Source organism: Podarcis cretensis (genome assembly GCF_951804945.1).
Source record: "Podarcis cretensis genome assembly, chromosome: 10".
Taxonomy (NCBI): domain Eukaryota; kingdom Metazoa; phylum Chordata; class Lepidosauria; order Squamata; family Lacertidae; genus Podarcis; species Podarcis cretensis.
In genome coordinates, this window is record NC_137179.1 from 5949873 (window position 1) to 5964053 (window position 14181).

At 49.4% G+C, this 14181-nt stretch overlaps 1 long non-coding RNA gene across 1 annotated transcript in view; it reads left to right on the forward strand.

Annotated features, from left to right (window-relative positions):
- The window catches only part of LOC307225311, a 323071-nt gene extending 316711 nt beyond the window's left edge, over positions 1-6360 (forward strand). Inside the window, exon 3 of the long non-coding RNA XR_013842861.1 lies at positions 6340-6360. This is a non-coding gene — a long non-coding RNA (uncharacterized lncRNA). The remainder of the gene's footprint in view (positions 1-6339) is intronic.
- Positions 6361-14181: the final 7821 nt, after the last annotated feature.

Below are 14181 nucleotides of genomic sequence, written 5' to 3' on the forward strand. Positions count from 1 at the left end.
AGCAGCTGACTGAGCTGCTGGTGCCTTTGCTTGCTGCAGCATTGCTGCTTTAGAATAACATACTCCCCCTAAAGCATCAATGCGTGCTGCGAGCAAAGCGTCATCCAGAGAAGAAAACAAACAGTTGTTATACTTATAACACTCCCCTGTTGTTTCAGTTCCACCCTTGGAACTACCCGCCACTGGTTTTACCAATGTACCTCTCTGGTTGTGTGACTTCCAAGGAATGAGTGCTTCTGCATTACCTTGGTTAGCAACTCTCTGTTGTGCCTTTGTCTCTGACTCAGACACAGCTTCAATTTGACCTTGGTCGTTTACAACAGCAACACATGCAATAGCTAGGTTAGCAAACTCTTTTGAATACCTCTTGGGTGGTACACCCTTCGTTGCTCTCTCAGACCTACGTAAGAGGTGCTGCTCTTCTCTGCTTTCTGGTTCAGCCTCTGAGCTCTCTGGAGAACCAGTACTAAGCTTAATCAGTGGTTCATCCTCCTCTTCTGAGGGTCTAGTCATTGTGTGAGATTTCTTCTCAATGACTGTGACAACTGAGCTGTCTGAGCTATCGCTGTCATCATCAGTACTAGGTAAAGTAAAGGTAAAGGTACCCCTGCCCGTACGGGCCAGTCTTGACAGACTCTGGGGTTGTGCGCCCATCTCACTTAAGAGGCCGGGGGCCAGCGCTGTCCGGAGACACTTCCGGGTCACGTGGCCAGCGTGACATCGCTGCTCTGGCGAGCCAGAGCCACACACGGAAACGCCGTTTACCTTCCCGCTGGTAAGCGGTCCCTATTTATCTACTTGCACCCGGAGGTGCTTTCGAACTGCTAGGTTGGCAGGCGCTGGGATCGAGCAGCGGGAGCGCACCCCGCCGCAGGGATTCGAACCGCCGACCTTTCGATCAGCAAGTCCTAGGTGCTGAGGCTTTAACCCACAGCGCCACCTGCGTCCCAATCATCAGTACTACTGAACTCAATAAGATCAAACTCATCACCATCATCATCAGAATCATCATCATCTCCTGTGGGAAATGTGTGAACAATCACTCGCTCCTGTTCAGGAGTACTCTCTAGAAATTTTGTGAGAATCACCTTACCAGATTCAGACAAAATTACTCTGTAGAGACCCTTTTCATAACCCACAAAAATGCCTCTGGCATTCTTTACTCCCCCCGGAGCTTCTGTCCTCACATGAGACCCAAAAACCTTGAAATGGGCAACAGAAGGTTTTCTATGGAACAGTTTCTCAAAAGGAGAACTTCCCAATTCATTTGAAAACTTTCTCAACCACGTGTAACAAAACGACATTAGCGACTCAGCCCAGTACTCATGTGGCAGATGTGAACTAAGCAATTGCGCATGCATTCCCTTTTGCAATTCTTTGTTCACTCTAACACAAACACATCTGTTCCAAGCTTCTTCGGAAGCTGCAATTTTGTGTCTTATCCCTTTCTTCTTCAGGAACCTCTGGAAATCCTGTAAGAGAAAAATTGGCTTCTCATCTGTGCAAAGACAATCTATGTCAGCATCATGCATATTTTTAACCTTGTCACAAAACTCTTTAAACCTTTCTAAGGCTTCTTTCGGTCTCTCCAAAAGATAAATCCAGACAAAACCTGTGAAAGAATCAACACATATTAGGTAATATTTTGCATTGCCTCTAGATGGTGCTAAAGGACCAATCACATCAGCATACACCCGCTGAAATGCCCTGTCGACCCTTGAGGTGACCTGCTTGGCGTTCTTCTTGGCTACACCTGCAAAAGAAATCATGTTAGAATCACAAGAATTACATTCCATGTAATCACTTTGATCAAAAGTCAACAAATACAGTCCATCTTTCTCTTTGGCAGAAAGATACAACTCTCCATCTTTGTAGATCTCGCAGTTCTCATCATCATAAGACAGTTTTAGTCCCTTCTTGGCAATCTGCGAAACGCTGAGCAGATTGTACTTCAACTCTGGAACCAAATAAACATTGTTTATAGTCAAGTTCAGACTTTTAAGATACACAGTCCCAATTCCGGTGGCTTCCAGCTCTTGACCGTTGGCTTGTTGTACAACGAAGCTTTGCTTCTTAAACGACGAAAACAAATCCCTGCGATGGGTCATGTGAACCGTCGCTCCCGTGTCTAATACGAAGGAATTCCCCACTTGTGGTGTGGCTTTTAGGGACATCAAAGCCTTTGCAGGCTTCGCCTGTGACTTGGCATGACTTCTGCCTGACGCCTCAGACTTCGTGGAGCTTCCCTTGGCTCCTTTATTCTGACGTGGCTTCCTGCAGTTCCGCTGAAGATGCCCAGTCTGTTCACAATTGTGGCATCGGACAACGTTCAAAGCTACGGCGTCTCCTCCAGTAGCTACAGCAGTGGGGGTGTCTGAACTCCGTTCTTCCCTCCCCCTGTCCTTGACTTCCAGGGCGGCAAGTCTGTCATGTTCACAAAGAACCACGGCAAAGACCCTGTCCGACGTTAGATCTTGCGCTGGGAGAGACCCCAGCTGACTGGCAACCGTTTTGTAAGTCCGATTCAGGCTGTTGATCACCATGAAGCAAAACACTTCCTCCTGCAGACGGAAATTGCGTTCCACCATCTGCTGACGCAGAAATTTCATTTCCGTCAGGTGCGCTTGAACATCTCCATCAGGCGCAAGCCTCAGGTTAGTCAGCTTTTCAAAATACAGCAACGCTGAAGAACCTGCATCTCTCTGATGTGTCCTTCTCAGCATGTCCCAAACATCTTTCGCGTGCGGTAAATCTTGTATATGAATAAGCTGAGAGTCTGACACACACAGAATTATAGCGGTTCTGGCCTTCACATCCTGTGACTCCCAAGGACGCGTTGGTGCTGCAGGGATGGGGTTCTCAATCACCCCAAACAGTCTCTGATTCTGCAGCAAGGCCTTCATCTTAACAGACCAAGATGCATAATTGTCACTGGTCAAGAGGGGTGGAGAAGGCAGGCTTCCCTTCTTGACATCCATTTTGAGTCCTTGCATTGACTCTCAAACACAAGCCTCTAAAATCCAATAGCTGGCTTGTTTACACTCTGTGCACCTGGCAGCAATAACACTGGCCACTTGGAAAGTCCCTTTCACAGTTTCTTTGTAAGGGCCTAGTCTAAACACGAGCTGTTATTGCTTCTCTGGGCATAGCCTGACTTCCAGCCCTTATCTTGAAACTGGCCTGCGTTGCAAAGCAACCACATTCCTTTCCTTGGACAGGAAAAACCACAGGAATGTTTGGAATGCAGACTCTTCTCTCTCGGAGCTGTTTTTCCCAAACGTTGCTCCCATGAAGCAGAGAATTAATCCATCTGCATTCACACCCTTAAGCCCGAAAATCTCATACCTGGGCTCCGTAGCTTGGCTTTCAGCTTCTTCTGGTCAGCTTCTAGCTGCAGAGAATCAGCCTCCATCTCAGGCTTCCATGGAGAGGGATGAAAATAGCAGCTCTGCTCCTATTTCTGCAGACTTCCATGGATCGTAGAAACCAGCAGCTCTGCTACCAATTGTCAGAATTCAGGGCCGGTCAGAGGTATGTGCCTATCTGTCGAGGCACCGGCTGAATTCCTTTGACCTCCCTCCGGCGACTCCCGGCAGGAAAAACACACGAGGTCCGTTCCGGCGATTTTCCTCAGGCTGTGAGAAAAACACACCAACTGCTCTCCTCCTCCCTGCTCTCCAGCATATCCCCAGGGAGGGGAATCAGACACAGACAGAAATGCATCTACATTGCTTTTATTCCTGTCTTTCACTTCAGTACAGAGAAAACATGTCTGCTCTCTTCAACAAACAGAGAGAAACTCCAAACTCCACCCATGTACATCCTGTACAGGTCATATGACACACACTGAGCTAACATCCGGTGCTCAGTACAGAATGGACTGCCCCTTTGTTTCCATGGCAACAGTCACATACATCCTGTCTGGCTTTGCAGCCACAAGCAGCTGACTGAGCTGCTGGTGCCTTTGCTTGCTGCAGCATTGCTGCTTTAGAATAACACGAACAACTGGACAAACTGATCGCCCAAGGAGTTTTGGAGCCGGTTGACCACGCCAAGTGGGAAACCCCCATCGTCACGCCTGTCAAGCCAGATGGGTCGGTGAGAATCTGCGCTGACTACAAGTGCACGATCAACAAGGCACTTCAGCAGCACGCTTATCCGGTTCCTGTTGTCCAACACCTGCTGCATTCCCTGGGTGAGGGTAAGGTCTTCGCTAAGCTGGACCTTGCCCAAGCCTATCAACAACTGCCCGTCGATGATGTCACTGCTGAAGCCCAGACGATCGTCACCCACCGAGGGGCATTCCGTTGCCGCCGGTTGCAGTTCGGGGTGAGTGTGGCTCCTGGCATCTTCCAAAGCCTTATGGAGCGTCTCCTGCAAGGGCTTCCGGGCGTGGTACCATATTTTGATGACGTCTTGGTGTCTGCAGACTCACACCAGCAGCTGTTCGAGTGCTTCCGTGCCGTGCTGACCAGGTTCCAAGAGGCCGGGCTCAAGGTAAAGAGGGAAAAGTGCCAGATCGCCGTTACACAGGTAGAGTTCCTGGGCTATCTTATCGACGCCTCCGGCCTTCACCCGACCACATCCAACATCCGCGCTATCCAGCAGGCCCCCATCCCAAAGAACAAGACGGAGTTGCAGGCGTTCCTGGGGCTGCTGAACTTTTATAACATGTTCTTGCCCCACAAAGCCATAGTGGCTGAGCCTCTTCACCGACTCCTTAGCACAAAGACGCCTTGGGCCTGGGGTCATCGGGAGACGGCGGCCTTCAACGCGGTCAAGGCTCTCCTTTCATCAGACAGTGTGCTGGTACAGTACAGTGAATCCAGGCCGCTGGTCCTTGCCTGTGACGCCTCACCTTTTGGCATCGGCGCTGTCCTTAGTCACCGCTTTCCAGATGGAAGAGAAGCACCGCTCGCCTACTTTTCCATGACGCTATCTCCGACGGAACGGAATTACAGCCAGCTCGACAAGGAGGCACTGGCACTTGTGGCTGGAGTGAAGAGGTTCCATGAATACCTCTATGGCAGGACTTTTGACCTCATCACTGACCACAAGCCACTCCTGGGCCTCCTCACCGGTGATCGTCCAACTCCACCGGTCCTCTCGCCACGCATGCTGCGATGGACTGTTTTCCTGGCTGCCTACCACTACCGGCTCATCCATCGCCCGGGGAAATCGATGGGCCATGCCGACGCCCTCAGCCGTTGCCCTCTTCCAGCATTTGTGGAAGACCCGGCTCCAGCTTCATCGCTCCTCCTGATTGAGGATCTTCCGGCAGCGCCTGTATCGGCTGCCACTGTGGCCTCCGCGTCTGCCCAGGATCGCACCATCAGCCGGGTGCTCAACTGGGTGTGGAGTGGGTGGCCACAAGGGCCTTTTGCATCGTAGTTCCAGCCCTTTGCAACCAGACAACATGAACTCTCGGCTCATCGCGGCTGTCTGCTGTGGGGAGACTGCGTCGTGATTCCCCAGGGACTCCGTCAGCGCGTCCTGGAGGCTCTGCACGTTGGCCACCCGGGAATTGTCAAAATGAAGGCGTTGGCTTGGTGTTACGTCTGGTGGCCTAATATGGACGATGCCATCACTGCCTGGGTGTCCGCCTGTCAAGCGTGCCAAGAGTCGAGGCCTGCACCACCAGCAAGTAAGGGACACACCTGGGAGACGCCAAAGACACCCTGGTCGAGGGTGCACATCGATCTGGCTGGCCCCTTTCATGGCTGGACCTTTATGGTAGTGGTGGACGCCTATTCCAAATGGCTGGAGGTCGCCCTGATGCCCTCCACCACTACCGAAGCCGTCATCCGGGTGCTGCGAGGCCTGTTTGCAACGCATGGGTGTCCTGATGTCCTTGTCTCCGACAACGGACCGCAGTTCACGTCAGGCACGTTTGAGCGGTATCTTTTGGGACTGGGCATCCGCCATGCCCTAACAGCACCCTTTCATCCATCCAGCAACGGGCAAGCGGAGAGAATGGTGCGCTCGGCAAAAGAGGCACTGGCGCGCCTGGACCGGGGAGACTGGCATGAGTGGGTCGCCGAATACTTGTTCGTGCAACACATCACCCCTCATGCAGCCACAGGGCGGAGTCCTGCTGAACTGCTTATGGGCCGCCGCCTCAGGTCACCGCTCGACCGGCTGCACCCGGACTTTGCCGTGGCTGAACCCCCAGGCTGTGCCAACGCGCCACGGTCATTTGTCCCAGGAAACCAGGTCTTTGCCCGGAACTATGTGGGGGACATTCCTTGGGTGCCAGCCACAGTAGTGGGAGTCACTGGACCTCGCTCGTACCAGGTGGCACTCGAAGACGGACGCTTGTGGCGACAGCACATAGACCAGCTTAGGCGCAGGGTTGGGGACTTGGACACTACCATGGTGCCCCCAACTGCGCTTGCGGCTCCAGAAGAGACACTTACAGATGGCGAGGCCCCATCTACACCTCCCTCGCAAACTGCCAGCGTGGAGCCGAACCAAGCCGCTTCAGAGGGTCTGCCAGACTTACCACAGACTCAGACCACTCCACTTGCGGAGGCTCCACCCACAGCAGCGGATCCAGGGGAGTTGGTTCCAACGCCACCTAGGGTCACACCACAGCCTCAGCAAGAACTGTGTGGCCCTCCGGACTTGGCTACCAGTCCCCGGCGGTCTGGCAGAGTTTCCAAGCGCCCAACTTATTTAAAGGACTATGTTGTTGGACATGTATCACTGTTGGTCTAAGTATGGGAAATGTAACCGATATGCTTTTGTGCCTAATTGAACCATTACGCGTAGTGCTGTATATAAGGAAACCATTACGATTGTAACTAACGCCTTATCTCGGTGGGGAGGGGTGTTATGTACTGAAGTTTCACCCTGGGCCAGCAGGGGGATACTGTAGATAGTTTTCACTCAGGTCTGTAGATAGTTTTCACTCAGGTCCACGTCAGTTATTTTAGGCGGGAAACTCTGGGTTGTTGTTGCTACAATGTTGACAGCCGGCTGCCTATAAAAGCAGGCCGGCTGAGCTGTTTGCTGTTCAGTTCTGCCAGCGTACAAGTAAAGAGCTGCTCTGGAGAAATCGCTGTGTCATCTGCTATGTTCGCCCACAACTTAACAATCTCGTCCTCTGTCGTCCCCTTCTTCTCCTTCTGCCCTCCATCTTATTCTAAGCAGAAGTTGGATGGCCATTGGTCATGGACTCTTTAGCTATGATTCCTGCAGGGCATTGCGCTAGATGACCCTTAGAGATGACTCTACAATTCTATGAAATTCCAGCAAATGGTTTTCAGAGGTCTAATGCCACTGGGGTCAGGGTTAGAGTACGATGGCAGCTGTTGCCCAGAACATCTGGAGGGCATTAGGTTGGCAAAGGGTGATATACAGCGTTATCAGTGTCTCTAAAAAACAAAACAAATCTGTTCCCAAGGCTCACTTACTCTAGCTACCGTGGCAACCTGTGGCAAGGAGTTTCACAGGCCATTCCCCCGCCCAGCCCTCACCAAATGAAGAATCGTGTGCCTTTCCTGAATCTATTAGGTAAGGAGAGTTGCTTGCCTTTGTTCCTAGAGTTTGAAACTTTGCTTTTGTTGTTGTTTAGTCGTTTAGTCGTGTCCCACTCTTCATGACCCCCTGGACCTGAGTACGCCAGGCCCTCCTGTCTTCCACTGCCTCCCGCAGTTTGGTCAAACTCATGTTGGTCTCTTTGAGAACACTGTCCAACCATCTCGTCCTCTGTCGTCCCCTTCTCCTTGTGCCCTCCATCTTTCCCAACATCAGGGTCTTTTTCAGGGAGTCTTCTCTTCTCATGAGGAGGCCAAAGTCTTGGAGCCTCAGCTTCAGGATCTGTCCTTCCAGTGAGCACTCAGGGCTGATTTCCTTCAGAATGGAGAGGTTGGATCTTCCTGCAGTCCATGGAACACTCAAGAGTCTCCTCCAGCACCAGAATTCAAAAGCATCCATTCTTTGGTGATCAGCCTTCTTTATGGTCCGCTCTCACTCCCATACATCACTACTGGGAAAACCATAGCTTTAACTATACGGACCTTTGTTGGCAAGGTGATGTGTCTGCCTTTTAAGATGCTGTCTAGGTTTGTCATTGCTTTTCTCCCAAGAAGCAGGCGTCTTTTAATTTCGTGACTGCTGTCACCATCTGCAGCGATCATGGAGCCCAAAAAAGTAAAATCTCTCACTGCCTCCATTTCTTCCCCTTCTATTTGCCAGGAGGTGATGGGACCAGTGGCCATGACCTAAGTTTTATTTAATACTTTTTATTAAATTTTCTGGTTTTTAAAATTATTATTAAAGCTTCATTGCAGAACAATTTACATACTACATAAAAAACAACACAAACAAACCAATACTATACCCTCATAACAACTGAACACTAACTAACAACCTATCATTTGACATCTCACACACTTTTGACTTCCGAGTCACCCCACTGTACTTTTTACACACTATTGGTCTATTCGCACTTCCTTATTTTTTAACTGTCACATATCAAGAGGAGATTTTTGCTTTTATGATTTCCTTAGTTTTCAAGGTTCAATCTAGACCTGTCAGAAGATTTGCATTACCACACTTTTTTAGATATTCTTTGAATATTGCCCAATCTTTACTCACTTTCTGATTTGAGTTTCCTCTTAATCTCTCAGTCATTTTTGCAAGTTCTAAATACAGTCCTGCCTCGGGTTACAGACGCCACAGGTTGCATTTTTTCGGGTTGAACACCGCCAAAACCCGGAAGTACTGGAACGGGTTACTTCCGGGTTTTGGCAATCACGCATGCGCAGAAGTGCTAAATTACGCTTTGCGCATGCGCAAATGCGCCAAATCGCAACCTGCGCATGCGCAGACGCGGCGCTGCAGGTTGCGGGTGCTGCAGGTTGCAGACGCTGCGGGTTGCGAACGTGCATCCCGCACGGATCATGTTCACAACCCGAGCATCCACTGTATTCTATTATCTTCGCCTGCCAGTCAATTTTGGTGGTCACCTTTGCAATTTTTTGCTATTAAAATTCTGGCCGCTGTGGTTGCATACATAAAAAAAGTTATTTTTTAATTTTTTTGGGTGGACATAATGCCTAACAGAAAGGCTTCTGGATTTTTTTGAAGGAGAATTTAAAAACCTTTTTGAGTTTGTTATATATTATGTCCCAGAATTCTCATATCTTCACGCAGTCCCACCATTGATTTGCAATTTAGATTACTCATTTAAACATCCTTAAAAATATCAATGACTTCCCCTCTTTTCTTTCCATGCTTCATTTTGCATATCATAAATCCCCGAATATTTTACATAAACTAAACCATTCAGTCCTCGATTATTACATCCATCCAAACTTATTTACACTGCTGAATTTATCTTTATGCTGCCAACATTTTCAGGTGTACACAATTTCCCCCCCTTGGATTCAATAAACATTTTCCAATCTTCTCTAAACATATGTTCTTCTTGTTCTCTTATTCTATATGTTAAGTCTGCAAGCTGCGCATATTCCATCAGCTTCAGTTGCCATTATTCTTTGGTTGAGATCTCGCTCATTTTCCATTTGGGGCTAACAAAACACGGGCTGCTGTAGTGGCGTACATAAATAACCTTTTTTAACACCTGGGAATTTCCGTCTGAATTATACCCAGCAAAAAGGATTCTGTTTTTTTTAAACAAGTACTTTTAAACATTTTTTTCAATTCATTATAGATTATTTCCCAATACTCTTTTACCCTTTTACAGGTCCGCCACATATGAAAGAATGTTCCCATTTCTTGTAACTTGAAACCATGAGATCGGTTCCTTACCCTTTGGAGCAGGAGAAAACAAGCTTGCTCCATCCATCGTGTGACATATTGAGATATTGGAAGATGACTCTCCTATCTCCTCTCAGTCTCATCTTTTCCAGGCTAATCAGCCCAGCTCCTTCAACCATTCCTCATCAGGCTTAGTTTCTAAAACCTTTATCATCTTTGTCGTCCTCCTCTGCACTCGTTCCAGCTTGTCAACATCCTTCTTAAATTGTGGTGTCCAGAACTGAACACAGGACACCAGATGTGGTCCATCCAAGACAGAATAGCGGGGTACATGAGCCCACAAATGGTCTCTGAAAGACCTAAAATCTTCACTGGTGGGAGAATATCCTGGGTCTGCATCTGCGGCGACATTGTTCTTTCTTTTATCAGATCAAAATGATCAGACAACAGCAAAGGTTGCTAGGTTTATCGAAAGTGCATTCTGGTGCTGGAGGAGACTCTTGAGAGTCCCATGGACTGCAAGAAGATCCAACCTCTCCATTCTGAAGGAAATCAGCCCTGAGTGCTCACTGGAAGGACAGATCCTGAAGCTGAGGCTCCAAGACTTTGGCCACCTCATGAGAAGAGAAGACTCCCTGGAAAAGACCCTGATGTTGGGAAAGATGGAGGGCACAAGGAGAAGGGGACGACAGAGGACGAGATGATGGGACAGTGTTCTCGAAGCTACCAGCATGAGTTGGACCAAACTGCGGGAGGCAGTGGAAGACAGGAGGGCCTGGCGTGCTCTGCTCCAGGGGGTCATGAAGAGTCGGACATGACTAAAAGACTAAACAACAACAACAACATCTGAACGATAATCTTGGCCATTTGATTGCCCTTTTTACCCATTGTTGTCTTTTTATTTGTATATATTGCTTGTTTTATGTTGCCATGGCTGTTGGCTAATGCGAATAAAGATTATCTATCTATCTATCCTGGGTTTGCATACAAATACCAACTATACCATCACCGCCATAGTGCTTTAGAAACATACTGAATTCAGTAGATTTGCCTAAATGCAAATTCAACTCACATCCCCCTCCCCGTTCAATTCCTATGGGGAGGGGGGGCGACCACAAATTTCAGCCTCGATGATGTGAAATATTGTAAAATCAACATGGAAAACAAAACAAACCAACAACCTTGTTTTCAGGAGTGACAAATATCTAAATATAGAGTTTCCAAAAATATGGCATTTTTGCAGAAATTATCCAGAGGGGAAAAGGAGAGAAAAACAAGCTCCCTTTTATTTTTAGACCTCAGTTTCCAAGCTCCTGTTCTTTCTAATTTTGGGATGTTGTATTAGCGAAGCCTTTTGACGTGGGTTCGAGTCGAATTCTTCCGAATACATCACCATGAATGGTTCCCGGTAAACGTTTGCTGCTTTCAATGTGGATAGCGAAAAGGGGTGGGGGTGGGGTAAGTATTATGGACTGCATCCAGAAATGACAACCTTGTTCCAAGAAATTGTTTCGTTTCTTTTTGGTGGCATCAGTCCTTGTGAGTTTTGTTTGGGTGGCTGTCCTGGACAGATTAATCCCATGAGAAGTGGAGAAGTGGAAAAGTGATTTAAGGGCCACCCAGAGGGATTTTTATTTTATTTTTTTGCGTCGCCTCCCTTAAGACTGCAATGCTGGTGCCAAAGAGCATTGTGGGAAGAGAACGGATTAAAACGTTGCAGACTACAGCATCAGAAAAGCAAAATTACGGCACAGTGATGTCCAGGACCTGGCTAGAGCGCAAGGAGGACACGGCAATGCTGCCGGTTTGTGGTTTACAAAGGAATATTGGAAGCTGCGCTATATCAAAGCAGACCATTGGCCCATCCAGCGCAGTATTTCCCACACTGATTGGCAGCAGCTCTTCAGAGTTCAGGCAGAGGACATTCCCAGCCCGACCTGCAGACAGAGCGGCCTTTCCCATTGGGTTTACTGGTGCATTACGCCAGTGCGCCGGCCTCTCAGGGGTGCCCCAGTGAATGGTTGACAACTTTGGGAAACGGGGGGGGGGGGGGGGGAGACACACCGGAGGGATTTTTGCACCATAAGAGAAGCAGGCAGGTGGATTTAGGCCCCATCTGCAGTATACGTTTAAAGCGCCGTTATACCCCTTTATGGTCCAGTGAGAGCTGGACCATAAGGAAGGCTGATCGCCGAAGAATTGATGCTTTTGAATTCTGGTGCTGGAGGAGACTCTTGAGAGTCCCATGGACTGCAAGAAGATCAAACCTCTCCATTCTGAAGGAAATCAGCCCTGAGTGCTCACTGGAAGGACTGATCCTGAAGCTGAGGCTCCAAGACTTTGGCCACCTCATGAGAAGAGAAGACTCCCTGGGAAAGACCCTGATGTTGGGAAAGATGGAGGGCACAAGGAGAAGGGGACGACAGAGGACGAGATGGCAGGACAGTGTTCTCGAAGCTACCAGCATGAGTTGGACCAAACTGCGGGAGGCAGTGGAAGACAGGAGTGCCTGGCGTGCTCTGGTCCAGGGGTTCACGAAGAGTCGGACACGGCTAAACGACTAAACAACAACAACAACAATACCCCTTTAAACAGCCATAGAGTCTCCCAGAGAATTATGGGAGCTGTAGTATGTGAAGCATGCTGAGAGTTGTTAGGGGAGACGCCCATTCCTCGCAAAAAGCTACAGTTCCCAGAGTTTCATGCGAAGATTGTTAAACCACTTTGAGACACAGCATGGTGCAGTGGTTAGGGTGTCGAACTGGGACCAGGGTTCGAATCCCTGCTCGTTCACGAAGCTCACCGGATGACCTGGGGCCAATCGCTGCATCTCAACCTGACCTCCCTCACAGGGTTCTTGTGGGGATTTCATGAGAGGTAGAATCAGGCGCGCCACTTTGAGCTCCGGGGGGGGGGGGGAAGGGGGGCTATGAATGCGAGAAATAAATCATAAATAAAAATGGTATCTGTGCTGGTCTTGAGGGTTAACCGTGCAGCGAGTTCCGAGTCCAGTCCGAGGTCGAGGGTGCAGTATGGAGGCTGTCCGTCAAAGCTGAAGCGGGGTCCAAGGCAGGGAGTCGGAACTCTGGCAGAAGAGCAGGACAGGGTGCAGACAGGAACAGGCTACCAACAATGTTGCTCCCGCAACCAGGGACTGGGGCTGGCTGGCTTTTATCTGCCCCGAGGCATAGGGTGGCCCCGATCCTCAGGTGACTCGCCTCTCCTGGCCTGGAGGCGAGCACTCCTCCTGCAGGAACTTAGTTCCCTCCACCTCTCTGCCCTAAGTCTCTGCAGCTCAGGAGAGGCTGAAGGGTTATCGGACCCAGAGGCAACCTCAGCTTCCTCTGACGGGGCTGAGAGTGGAGCACCTGCAGGCAATGGGTCCTCCATCACCTCAGGAGCCAGAGCAGACTCAGCTGGTGCCTGCACCTGAGGATCCAGCACAGGTGAGGACCCTTCAGGCTCAAGCCCCAGCCCCGGCTCAGCTGGTTCTGGAGGCAGGGAATCCTGTGCAGGCTGGGATCCCTCAGGTTTAGCCTCTGAGTCCAAATCCCAGGCTATCACAGTATCTCTGTTTGAGGAATGGGTAAAGGGACCCCTGACCATTAGGTCCAGTCGCAGACGACTCTGGGGTTGCGGTGCTCATCTCGCTTTACTGGCCGAAGTAGCCGTCGTTTGTCCTCAGACATCTTCTGGGTCATGTGACCAAGGAAATGCCATTTACCTTCCCGCCAGAGCGGTACCTATTTATCTACTTGCACTTTGACGTGCTTTTGAACTGCTAGGTTGGCAAGAGCAGGGACTGAACAACGGGAGCTCACCCCGTCACTGGGATTCGAACCGCCGACCTTCTGATCGACAAGTCCTAGGCTCTATGGTTTAACCCACAGCGCCACCTGCGTCCCTAGAGGAATAGGGCTCTCCTAAACAAGTCTCTTAGCCCCCTTAACATTTCCCAGGATGCTTTGGGGGATGCCATGACTGCTTAAAGTGGTATGATACTGCTTCAAAAGAGTAGTGCAGATGGGGTCTTTAACCCACCTTCCCCTATTAATCAGTCCTTTTTCCTGCCAAAGAGATTTTAGGGTTATCTGACCTGGATATATGTGGCTGCCCCCCCCCCCCCGGGCTTTTATGTTGATTTGCTGTTGGAGAGCATCTCACAACACTTTCCGACCCTCCCGCTATAACCCAAACAGGAATGGCTAGGAACTTAGAAACTGGGTTTGCTGGGTTTGTTTGTCTCACAATGTCTCACAGCGGCTAATGTTAAGCTGAGATCTGTTTATCTTTGTCCTTGACATGGTGCCTGAAGTGAATATCATTTCTTCCTTTTGCAAAATGTGGGCTCCACAAACCAATTTTAAAATCCCTTTGAATGAGCCCATTATTTTGTACCCTCTTACAAATTTCTTGCTTCTCTCCCACCCCCAACGGCAAGTACTGAAACACTTT